This window comes from Podarcis raffonei, chromosome 11, assembly GCF_027172205.1.
Source record: "Podarcis raffonei isolate rPodRaf1 chromosome 11, rPodRaf1.pri, whole genome shotgun sequence".
NCBI lineage: Eukaryota > Metazoa > Chordata > Lepidosauria > Squamata > Lacertidae > Podarcis > Podarcis raffonei.
Window position 1 is genome coordinate 61029529 of NC_070612.1, and position 13252 is coordinate 61042780.

General features: G+C 40.1%; 1 protein-coding gene across 10 annotated transcripts in view; it reads right to left on the reverse strand.

Annotated features, from left to right (window-relative positions):
* Window positions 1-13252, reverse strand: part of LOC128423026 (transducin-like enhancer protein 4) — a 129462-nt gene that overhangs the window by 54558 nt on the left and 61652 nt on the right. The gene's annotated exons all lie outside the window — the stretch shown is intronic.

Here is a 13252-nt window from a genome sequence, read left to right on the forward strand (position 1 = left end):
CAGTGATGAAGGCTGCACATCATGAACTTTATTAAGCTATTTTTAAACTGCAGTGTTGGAGAGAACAAAACCAAAATGATAAGCCTGGCCTTTCAAGAGCAGCTCTTCCGGGAGCAGTAACACACATATATACACATGTCTAATCAAAACACACAAGTTAACAATGAAAGCAGCAATAAAGTTTTGCGCACGCACCAAAAAAAGGGAGAAAATTGAGAAAATTAGTGTTAAACAGTTCTCCTAGAGCTGCTGCGCAGCGTGCAGTGAGAGTTAATTTGAAAGAGGAAACCTGAATTAACAATCCAGAAAAGGAAACTGGTTGCAGCTACCGTTTTAAGTCCTTTAAGTGTCCTCAGCGGTACTTGAGCAAATTACTAAAGAAAATCTAATGTAGCAAAGCTTGGGTCCTCCTGTAGGCTTGCTCAATAATGCTGAAATAATTGGGCACTCTGTGCACGTTTAGTGATGCTCGAATGAAAAGCTAGAGGCCTGCCCTTGTATTCTTCTCTAGCTGCTGACTCTGTGTTGTGACAGGTTTATTTGAGTGGGACTGTGATGCATGCACCAGTAACTGCGCTGACAAGAGTTTAAAGTCATTTTTACCAGTACACTGGCAACACATAGAGAAAGCCCTTGAGAGGTTAGAATTGGAGTGCTTGACCTCAGCCAAGGCTGCATCAAGCTTTCTACTATACTAACCATTGTGGGGTGGATGGTTTGTTGATGCTGCTGAGTGAGAATCGTGGAGGGGGGGCAGGATACAGTGGTAAAGGGAAGAAATGTGTCATGCTCAATCTATCCTAACAGGGAACTGCTTCAGTTCACACTTGCCCAGACAATAGCCCACTCCCCCTGCCCCCCACCCCTTTACTTGAGTTTCACAAAATGACTCTGAAATCAGCTTTCACAAACTATGCTCTTTAAGCAATCTCTCTCTCTCTCTCTCTCTCTCTCTCTCTCTCTCTCTCTCTCTCTGTGTGTGTGTGTGTGTGTGTTCAAGCCCATAATAATGCTTACAAAGGGGCAGGAACAACTTGCATTACCACCACCAAATTTCAGAAACAAAACACCACATCAAAACTCCAAGACTTACCCCTGCCTATTATGTAAATAGGCAACACTGTACTATGTGCAAATCTTATTACCTTTCAATTAAATTTATCATTTGAAAACGGTATATATTAAGCTACCATCCCCCCACCCCACCCCCACCGTTTCACCCTGGATTTAAATTAGATGTACAACCAGCTGCATCAGTTATTTTATTGCAACTTTTGGTTTTAAACCGTTGGAAGGATTATCCTAGTTCGACTTCTGCTCAGATTAAAACTAGAACTTTAGCTACAGAAGGAGTGCTGTGACAAAGTTGCAAACATAAACCAACAGTTCCTGCTCAAACTGAAATTAATACTGAGGCCACATCAGTGTTACAGGGTGAACGTTTCAAAATAAAGATGTTTCTTTGAGAGGTGTGATCCAATCAACTGTCCTACAAGAAATATGCAAAATAACTAAGAAAGTATTAGAAGTCACCCCAGAACTGGCCGTACTGAACGTTTTCCAAGATGATAATGTCCACTCACATTATAAAGAGCTTACAACACGCCTACTCTCAGCAGCCAGAAGCATCATAGCCAGACCTGTCAGGAGTGAACATGGACCAGTGGTACCAAATCATATGAGAAACAGCCATACTAGAAAAGCTAACCAATAAACTGAAACTGACGCTGGGATAAATAGAAGAGGATGCCTTCACCAGTATGGCTCCCCTTTATCATGTACACAGCCCCTCAAGACAAGAAGAATCCACCGACAGCATACAAATCAATATGGCTAATTTGACCCAACAATCACCCCCCTCAGGAACGCGAACAAACCTCACTGCAGCCAAACACAGACAACCAACCACATCCTGGGGCCCCCAATCCCTCTCAATACCAAGGAAATATATTAAGTGAATAGGAAGAGAACCTACCCGGTTGATGCTGACACAAAACCCCACACATACACTATAGAAAAAAATATAAGTTTCACCATCCCACCTCTCCTCTCCCCCCTTCTTCAGCAACCTCATACTGTATACAACATATCAAATGTAACTGATCTGTAGAAAAGGCTCCACAACCTGAAAAAGAGACAATGCACAGCTTTTCTAAACCAAGAAAATATTTAATAAAAATGTGATCCAATAATTCTGTCCCATCCTGCTGTCACCTGGGCTCCCCCTTGACATTGGCAACAAGGGCTTCCAATGCAAACACGACTTCCAATGTGTGCAGTTTAAAACACGGTAGGACAAAGGTCTATTCTTTCTGGCTTTATTATTTGTCTTCTCAATCTACCAAGGATATCTCAGATAATCTAAGAATTGCATTTCCCATAATGCCCAGATGCCTTGGATTCATCACATACAGAAGGAGGATCACTGCATCCTGCACCCAGGCTCTCAACCTGTGTGTCGTGGTATCCTCTCCTCCTGCCCTGCACATAGTCTGTAAAAAGGGAAGGGAGATACTGTAGTAGGTTGAGATGCGGAGGCTCTAGACAGGCATCTATTCTGAAAAGGCACCCAATGGGTTCTAGAGGCCTCACTCTTTCTTAGAAAAAAAAAAGAACCAGATTCATTTATGATTGGATCATTAGCAATCACCAACATTTTCAAGGAAATGCAACATTGACTTGAATTATATACTCAATGCTATCCTACCTTCCAACTATCTGGCTAGCTATTACAAATTAAGCAAATAGTGTCACCAAGGCAAATATATTCTGTAATGGAGTGTGGCATCATAAATTGGGGAGAGTCCTTTGGGCACTACTATTTCACTACGAAGTTATACCAAACCAGTTATCTTAAAGGTATTCAAATAATATCCAGTCAACAAGCATATGTGAACTCTTGAACATGGGATAGCAATATATCACCTTTATTATTTAATTGTAATTTAGATGGCAAGTGAAATCAAGGGAGTCATTTTTTAATTGTTTTTCTGGAATCAAATATCCTAATCAGGATTTCTGAGCTGAGGACCAGTTCTCACTTCACATTTTGTAACCTGAAAGGAACGCCCAAGCTTTCCCTTAAAACAAATCATATGAATGTAGGAGGCTTTAAAAACCTCAGAAACATGAGCCCAATCTTTCAGAATGTTTTTTAAAAGCAGGTAGAGTTGCTCTCTCACACACACAGCACTTGACCAGAAACTCAGGTAATTCGTCTATTAATAAATATCTATGGCATTTCATGTAATTGGTATTAATCTCCAGGTACATAATACAAAATGAGAATCAACCTGACTTGGTGTGTTTTAAAGGGGAAGTGGGAAAACATGGAGGGAGTCAAAAAAAAGTTTACCATTGATTTCATTACCATTTCCTAACTAAGATATGAAATATTGATGGCAAGCTTAAATCTCCCAACTACGTATCTAAAAAGGATCAAATTAAAAGCACAATGTGCTTATAAACCATGGACAAATTAGCTTCTAATGTTCTCTTGTTAGAGTCAGCACATTCAGAAGCCTATTTTCCTGGAAAGAATTCAGGTTTCTACTGGATATCATCCAAGCAGTGCCATGCCAGAGTAATCTAGTGCTTTTCCCCTTACAGACCCTGAAAGCTCATTGCCATTATCCAAACAGCCCTAACATCCTCCTCCAACCCAGAGACATTTCTAATGTTAACTGACAAATTAATCTCTCAAAGACCTCACTTTATATCTCAGCCCACATGCATGCTGTATGTATATCCTTTCAACGCTGCCTGGAAAATAGAGGCAACATCCAATTAAAATATTCTCATTAGTAATACTATTCAAGTCACACTGCATACAAAAGCAGCTACCAAGTGGAGGAAATAGAATTAGAGGAGAAAGAGAAATAAGCAACCTAGAAAGTTACAAAACCTAGAAAGGGAAAAAATAAATTATAAAATATCAAGACATAGAAATCCTTAATATTAAATTAACAGTAAATCAGCAGCCAAGATCCATTTCACTCACCCCAAATCCTGCTTCCTTCTCTCTCTCTCTCTCTCTCTCTCTCTCTCTCTCTCTCTCTCTCTCTCACACACACACACACACACACACACACACTTCAAAAATCCTATTCCTTATAACATGAGCTGGTATGTTAAATATGCAGGGTTAAAACACATAGACTAACCACTACTCCTGCCTCCCATACTAGTATTGACCTCTTGGACTTTATCATTGAGTAATAAATGTACGAGGAAAAGTCAGTAGCATGTCTTCTTTCAGGAAAACAAGTCTGATGAGCATTAGCAAGAGAGGGAAATCACAGATTTAGAAGGCAGCCATTGATGTTGAACAAGACATAATAGGTTTCATATGATGCTGGCTATTACCTCCCCTCCCCTAATACAGACTGGATTTTACTTGTTATCCATTAAGATTTTGTCTTCTTTAAACATATAACACACTTTTGGAGCCAGCAGGACAAATCCATCACTCATGTGAGGACTTGCCATGGCTTGAATTCCAGTGGACATGTGTCCTGTATAGGAAGGTCCTAAATATGTCCATCAACTGTTAACAACTGGACAGCAGACTAAGCAGGCACACCAGTCACAGTCTTCCCCACTGTGGTGAGATGTATTATACTTCTATTTAAACATGGTAATTCTAATTTTACATCTTTGTGTCTAAATTAGCATGGTGCAAAGGACAACTGGCCAAAGATATGAGAACAACACATCTATAGTCACTTTAACTGCCAATGGCTCTCAATATGTGGGTTGGTTGGTTAATTAATTAATTAATTAATTAATTATTAATATCCCGCCCTCCCCAGCCAAAGCTGGGCCCAGAGCAGCTAACAACATTAAAATGATAATTAAGAGCTTCTGCAATGCCTACACTCACCCGAGTAACTAGGGTGTGCCCATATGTATTGACTAGGAAAGGAAATTAACTTATTGGGTGCATCTTCCCACTTGTAACAACGAACCAACTAAGCAGTCTGCCATTTTCCCCAGAGAGTTTTGCTTCCCTTCACACATCCCTTGTGAACCGTCAAAATGGCCAAGGGATTGAATAATCCTGTGCCCACTTCTTCTTTTAGTATTTCTGCATTTTAAACGTTAGGCTTTGCAATATTCGTCAGACCAAAACCATCCACCCTACTGGTTCATTGCAGGATTACTTTGCCCTCCTATAACCAAGTTTAGCTTACAACAAGAATAAAAATGAATAAAACTAATGTATACAACAAAACAAACAAACAAATGGTAAAATGTACAAAAGCAGCACAAGAGCAGTGGCAAAAACAAAGGCAACGAGTGAGAAAGGCCTGGAAAAATAATAAAGAACTTTCCCAGTGGATGAAATTTCATCAAAGCAGGTATTATATTGTTCATTTAGACTACCTTTGAAATGCAGCAAAACACGCCCCAATATGAGAAGACCTGGAACTGTCTTGCCTGGGAAAATGGCTGATAACCAGAATTCTTCTGAATTAGCATCACTATGTGCAGAGCCTAGTCAGAAGTCTTATTCCCAGTAATTTTGGCAAGACTGAAGCAGGGGATGAAGAGGGGAAACCGTTCATGACAAGTACTATGATCCACCAAGAATTCATTAAGCCTATTTAGGCAGTGTACTAAGCTACTGCACCAAGTGAAATTTTCATACTTTAATTTAAAATCTCCAAATAGGACAGTATAATATCCAACTGCAGACACTTTGAGCCATGCCACTGCACCTGTTTCACACTGTGATTAAATAAGATATGGCATATTTCAGCGTTTCCTAAAACATGAAACAAAAGACAACATGAAACAGACACACCATTATGTCAACCCCTCTTCTGCCTTCCCGCCATAGCAATCTGTATACAGTATACAGCAGGTGGCCAATTTGTTTTACAGCCTTTAAGCTCCGAGCACAGCTTAATGTAGGCAGAGCCTTTGATCAAACAATAAAAAGCCAGAAAAATAAGTGATTGCTGCACAGAGGTCACAGTCTATTACTAATTTATACAACACCCTCCCCGGCTCTCAGAGGTTGGCAGCTCTGAACACGCACACATTCGGTGGGAATGACTTTACTAAACAAACTGAAATTGTAACCATCCATAATTTACAGAGAAAATGCGACTTTCCCCTCCCTGCGCATTAAATCAAAACGTTCAGAATCAACGGGGACAGTCAAATCCTCTTCCCTGTGTAGATTCAGGAGGAGGCACTCTTAGCTGGCATAAATCAAGGTACTCAGTGGAGCTGCGCCAAATTATGCCATCCCAAAGCCTAGCCCTTATATCTTAACCTTTGTTTCAGATCAAAGACCCAAAGAGTAAACTCATTTGAAAGGCAAAAAGCAGCCCCTTCACACAGTCAGAAATTCCTCCTTGCGTTCAGCACCAGTGCAAAAATGCATTAGCATTTAGCAGCATGAGCCATGGACCAGTGGCGCCACGGGGATAATAGCATGCACCGATGCTAAGTTTTTATTAGAACTTGTATGCACTTATCTGTGCCACATGGCTATCCAGAGATTTCCACTTCCCTCTCAACCCCAAATATCTCAGAAAACATAGAAAGGAGGTGGCACGTTAAGTACTAATCAAAAGAATAAACATTATATTCCAAAAAGCTTTAAGCAATGTGCTGCCCACTCTTTAAAAATAATAAAGAAAAATACTGGGAAATGAGGAATGCAGAGACATTTCAATCTCAAACACAGAATGGATTGTTTTTACATCAAAAGCATTAATGAGAAAAAATTTAAATCTACTAATTATATGCAATCTAAAAGGTTTATTATTCTAAAGCTTGCCATTCACTTTTAACACATTTTTAATTTTCCAAAGCAATTAATATAATTTTATTAATAAAACAAAATGCTTAAAGGTTAAACCAGACTGTTTTAAAAATTATACACATATATGTATACTATATATATATATGTATGAGAGAAACAGTACAGGCAAAATCATTTAAATCATTTCCTTAGTAATACAAGTAATATTTAAATAGATTTAATAGTACTGCTCCAAACCAGTGAATTATGAGTTTAAAACCTATTAAAATGTAATGTTTTTTTTCCCTGAGCTGAGGGGAGAGAGATTTAAATCCACTGAATTTTAATATTTCAGCTTGAGCTGCAGGAGGTAGGGAAAGTCCAAATGAACTATTCCATCAGCACCATTCAAGCATGAACATTTTAATCAGTTTTACTTCCTTGGAGTTCTCTAACACAGTTTACGCTGTCATTCTGAAAGCACTTAACACAGAGAGTGTGAAAAACCACCAAGGCTTGTTATTGCCTTCACAATTGATAGCAAATAATTTTGCAGGCTTCCTATCATTAAAGTGTCACTGCTAAAAATTGAGGTTCAGCACTTCTTGTGCTAAATTGTATTTTTTGGAACATCGCTGCATACCTGGTTCTTACATTTTTGCTACATTTCCCTCTGTGATAAACAAGCACAAGTGCAAGGCTCCACTTGTATGCAACATAAATAGGGGTATGTGGCAACGGTGTGCGGTATGCACACACATAAATGTATGTGTGTATGCATATGAGGATACACAAACACATTTAAAGACAAATTATCACTACCTCCAGAACTGAGGGAAGGGGAGCGCTGAACAGCCATCAATTTATTTAAGTTCCAATTTACTACTCCCCTTTTAAAAAGTCCAGTGGATTTCTGCTAGCCCTGCCCGCCCCCCAAAAGCGTGCTGTCTACATAATAAGTAAAAATGAAATCCTTATTTTAAAATGGAAATTATTTATTACAAAATTTTGTTTGTACCTTTGATTGCTGACATCACAATCTACTCTACATGTCTTTATGGAGCCAACATCAGATTTATTTCCTGCTTTACATACATTTCAGCATAAGACTGTAATTAATGGTCAGCCGCTGTCACTCACATGCAGTAAATTAAACCTTGTATATTTAACCTCTGTCCATCTGCCATGGATGCTTTCGCTGAGATTCCTGCATTGGAGGGGGTTGGACTAGATGACCGTTGGGACCCTTCCAATTCTATGCTTCTAAGTAAACTACAGCCATTCAGTTTCAGCTGGGGTCACCTATACTAACTGCTTATCACAGTGGCCGTGATCCAGAGAGGTATTTTATTTTGCAACATTTTCCCGCTTTCAGCAACAGATCCCAATGTCCTCTCACAAACTGCTTTTGAAACACCCCAACGTCAAAAGCAGTTTACAATGTGAAATAGGGAGCTGATGGACAGCTGACATTTTTGAAATACAGTTTGGTAGTTCTTTGATCCAGGTCAATATGTACAAATAGTTTTTAAATTGTTTCCCTCTTACTTCCAAACTTACTTCCATATTCTTCTCTGTCCATCTCTATTACTCTAAATCAGGGGTCAGAAAACTTTTTCCGCACGGGGCCGGTCCACTGTCCCTCAGACTTTGTGGAGGGCCGGACTATATACAGTGGTACCTCTGGATATGAACGGGATCCGTTCTGGATCCCTGTTCGCATCCTGAAGCGAACGTAACCCATGCCTGCGCGTGCCGCGATTCGCTGCTTCCGCGCATGCACGTGACGTCATTTTGACCATCTGCGCATGCACAAGCGGCGAAACCCGGAAGTAACGCGTTCCGTTACTTCCAGGTCACCGCAGAGCGCAACCCAAAAGTGTTCAACCTGAAGCACATCTAACCCGATGTATAACTATATCTATCTATCTATCTATCTATCTATCTATCTATCTATCTATCTATCATCTATCTATCTATCTATCTATCTATCTATCTAATCTATCTCTATCATCTGATTCCTATGCACACTGCGAGGGGGGCAAGTAGTGCTCCTCCCCAGCCCCAGCCCCAGCTGCCTTCTCGGTTTGCCACCTGCCTCATTCGCCGAAGGGCTGGCGGCGGTGGCACGAAACAGGCTTCCTCCCTGCCTAGAGAAAGAGTGAGCTCATCCGCTCTTCTCTCTGGCCCACAGGAGCACCAGGGCGGCAACGGGAGGAAGAGGCTGAGCGGCGGTAGCTCTGCCACACCTAGTTTACCCCAGCGCGGCACGGGGACGTCTCTGCCAATCAAACGCCACTGATTGGCGTTTGTTTGGCAGAGCTGCCACTGCTTGGCCTCTTCCTCCCTTTGTCATCGCTGGGAGTCTCAGCTTCGTGGCGGGTTCCAGCTTCACGGCGCGGGCCAGATTTAGGACCAGATGGGCCTGATCCAGCCCGGGGGCTGTAGTATGCCGACTCCTACTCTAAATCCCTTTCTTCACCTGCCCATTTCTCATTCTAATGATACATTAATTAGAGTTTAACACTGTGTTCTTTAAGATGCTGCCCCTGCCTCCTTGAGAGCGGGTACAGCAAACAACTTCTCACCCTGTCTTCTCCTTTCTATTCCCAGTTTATATTATTATAATCACCATTAAGGTAGCACTATCAATACTACTGATGATGGTAGATACCAATCTTTTACCTCACCTTTTCCTTTTCTTCAACAACTTCTCTCTGGTCCTTTGCCCTCAGAGAAGAAAGACCCCTTCCTTCTCTCCCCTCCAAACTTCTCTGCCTCCTGGCCACCTTTACTCAGGAGTTGGTGGCCCTGGTCCACTGAAGAAGCCCCAGTCCCAGGCTGGAGAAGCACGGCACAAACAGAAGGAGAAGGGGATCTCGGGATACTCAAGGTAGACTCTAACCTATTTTATGTAAAAGTATACCAGAAAAAAGGAAAGAGTCGTAGACCAGTGGCATTTAGCTGCACAGAGAACTCCAGCCAAAACATTTCAGTGAAGAGCAGTATTTCTGGAGGGGGCATTAAATGTTTCTATATGTGTAGCTTGGAATAAAAACTCTGGAATGTGAACAGTGACAAAGTAGTTTCATCTCAAATGGGTTCTGTTATAATTATAATAGTGAAGTTTCCCCCAGAAATCCTTCTCCCCGCCCCCTTTCATTTCCCCTGAAAAACAAATTTTAAGAAGGATGGCTAATATTTAACTTGTGACAATCTGTCAGTAATTTTCAATGGAACATGACCTGTGAAAGAAGTCATTATAAGTGTTTCATTCCATTAAACACAACTAGTTTACTGTCAAGAGAACAACCCGTCTCTCCGTGTTTCAAGTTCACTTCAGCATTCCACATTTAAATGGCATGGATCAGTGGTTTGGTTCATTTACCAATGAAGGAAGAATATTGCAAAGTTAACAAGGTGTTTCATTAGGTTTCACAAAATCCTAGCATCAAGGTATGAAGGATCTACAACGTACTACAAATACATGTTCACAAAATACTGAACTACATCACAGAACTCCTTTAGATCAATCCTTGATGACCCCATATATCTCCCATGTACGTATATTTTATTCTACAAAGAGCTGCACTTTCTTTCCTAACATTTCTATGTATGTATGTGTATCATTTACACCCTGCCTTTTTCTACTGAGATATACTCAAGATAATGCACCGCTTGAGGAACCCCAAAATATGGATATTAATGAAGCACTATTATTTTGTATACAGAGATTTATTTTTTAAAAGAAGTGATGAAAATGGCTGAGTGTGGGCACATGGGAGAAGAACGAGTTTCCCCGCAGCCCTGTGAATGTCCAAAATCAGTTTAAAAAGCCACCTAGCGAGGATAAACTCTTCTACCTGCTCAGTGAAATTAAATGCCTTTTGCAAGACAATGTTATTCTCATATTTCTTCATTTAAATACGTATAACCATGTAGGGTATCTAAATTAGTTTGAAAGGCTGTAGCTCCAGCTGGTAGCAAGCATTCATTTGGTGCAGTTTGAAGTTAAAATTAAAAGGGAGATTTTCACTGAAACGCCACACAACAGTCAAAAAAGGAAATAAAACAAAAACTACACACACTGGACTACAAGATGCATGTCCATCAACTAAAACAATGTTGAATGGTTTTTAAAAATGTCTAACAATCAGAGCAAAGCAAGGTTCACACTCTCATAATTTTACATAAAAAGCACTTACATTTAAAAAAAAAATCAGACCTTTTGCAATTTATTTTATTCAAAGAATATTTAGATAGCAGTAGTTTTATTAGGTAATGAAAACTAATTGGGAAATTATTCATCTTCTAGTCTCCCCACTGGAGCGTAAAAGACATATAACAAATGTTATTCATGATTCGACACAACCTACTCTGTCTGATTCATCTCCTCCTTTCTAAGGGGCACTTCAGAGGAAATAAAGGTTACTCTTTCCCATTTATATTTTTTAATTGACTGCTGGTATTTTCTTGTGGTCAGAGGGATAGGAAAGAACACTCAAAATAGCCTATTAAGAAAAACAAGCTACAATCAGACCACGCTCTACACTACTGTCAGCCAGGATCAGAGTGCCCCTACTTCCTTGTTAAAAGATAGAAGCATAAATGAAGGAATATCTTCACTACAGATTGATTATTCCACAACCCTTATCCACATCTTCACTCAGCAATTTGAATTTTAATGAAAGTAAATGGAATAATTAGCATTTCAAAGCGTGTTTGATACAGTGCATTTTTAAAGGGAGACTTTTATGTATATTCTATACACAAAAGGGAAAAAAGCATTTGCGAGTGGGCAGAGAAAGGAGAGGCACACGGGTAAGGTCTTCATTAGAATAACTTAAACAATTGCTTGAACTAACTGAATAATTACAGATGTGAATCATGGGGCTATTAGTGATTTTTCCTCACCTTTATTTTATATGGTACTTCTGAACAACCAACTGTTTTATCAGCCTTTAGAAGTGAATCATTAAAAGTTTTCTCCTCCTCCTCCTTTGTTTAAAGGGAGCCCATTAAATGTTGTTACTGTGTGCCCAATGTTTGAAATTCAGCAGGCAGCATTTCACATTTCGTATTAAATTTACTGGGACAAAATCTTGTCCCAGTTAATGCCAATGAGGAGCCCACCGGCTCTCAAGAAAGTAAAAAGCCAACTGAAATGTAATGATAGATGGCCACTACGAGTCATATTACCCAATCCCTTATTCCTAGATAATTCTGTAAAAAACCCCAACAACCCACCTTTGCCTTGGAATATGACTTATGGCTTTCCATAAAACTGTGTATGTATTTGGGATGGCAGAGACTTGGAGTTAGCTACAAACAAAGGCACTAGTGCAAGTGGAAAGCGATTCCATATGAGCTGATTTTGCTTCTTGTGCCACACTGAATTTGATCTAAAATATCAACCTCAAGCTCTTTGGAGTACAAGGGGCTGGTGGGGAAAATCTCCTAGGTGTGGACACAGAATCCTGTGTGTGGCACTTTGAGTCCTTGCTACAAAATACAATTATCTCAGGTCAAAACAACCCAAATGATATTTGCAAAGAGGCCCCAAAGGCATGCTGGAATTGTTAAAAGGAATAAAAGCAACATGAGAAAACAAGGTGCTCTACCCTGGTATAATGGCTGACCAGCCAAAGTAGCCCTCTTAGTTGTCTAACTAAAATAGGGCACATGGGGGGGGCGCTTTGTTTCCAGGATTCAATCGCACCATTTCTTCTAGAGGTGTTTTAAAAAGAGGTGCGAAAAACAACAAGCAAAAAAAGGTCAAAGGGTGTACACTATGCAAAGTCAAGACACAATCAGTGTGCAGTTTACTGATCATATTTGGATAGCTTTGAAATGCATCTTGAGGTTTGCACAGATGTTCCTTTAGCCTCCTCCTTCATGCACAGAAGCCATTCTCCACCCTAAGCAATGAGACGTGCATTCAGAAAATAATCAGATCTGATGGTCAATTTTGAAAATACCTATTTCCTGTGGCTGATGACTTCTTGTTGTTTTCTTATATTTTGTTTAATGTTTAATGAATGTTTACTAATATTTTAGATATTAATTTTTAATTTGTAAATGATATGACTTAAAAACAGACACAACCTTTCCCCACTATTTCTTTACAACCACCTTGAGAACTCTGGCCTGCTTGAGAGGTGGGTTACAATTTTGAAAAATAAGTAAAACCAAATGCATGCTTTGCAGGAGCACATCAGATAAAAACTACAGTCATACCTTGGATCCCAAATGCCTTGCGAGTCAAACGTTTTGGCTCCTGAATGCCGCAAACCCAGAAGTGAGTGTTCCGGTTTGCAAACGTTCTTTGGAACCCAAACGTCCGACGTGGCTTCCAATTGGCTGCAGGAAGCTCCTGCAGCCAATCAGAAACCGTGCCTTGGTTTCCAAATGTTTTGGAAGTCGAACGAACTTCTAGAATGGATTCTGTTCGACTTCCGAGGTACCACTGTACTGCAAATCCTACACCTTCTGCAT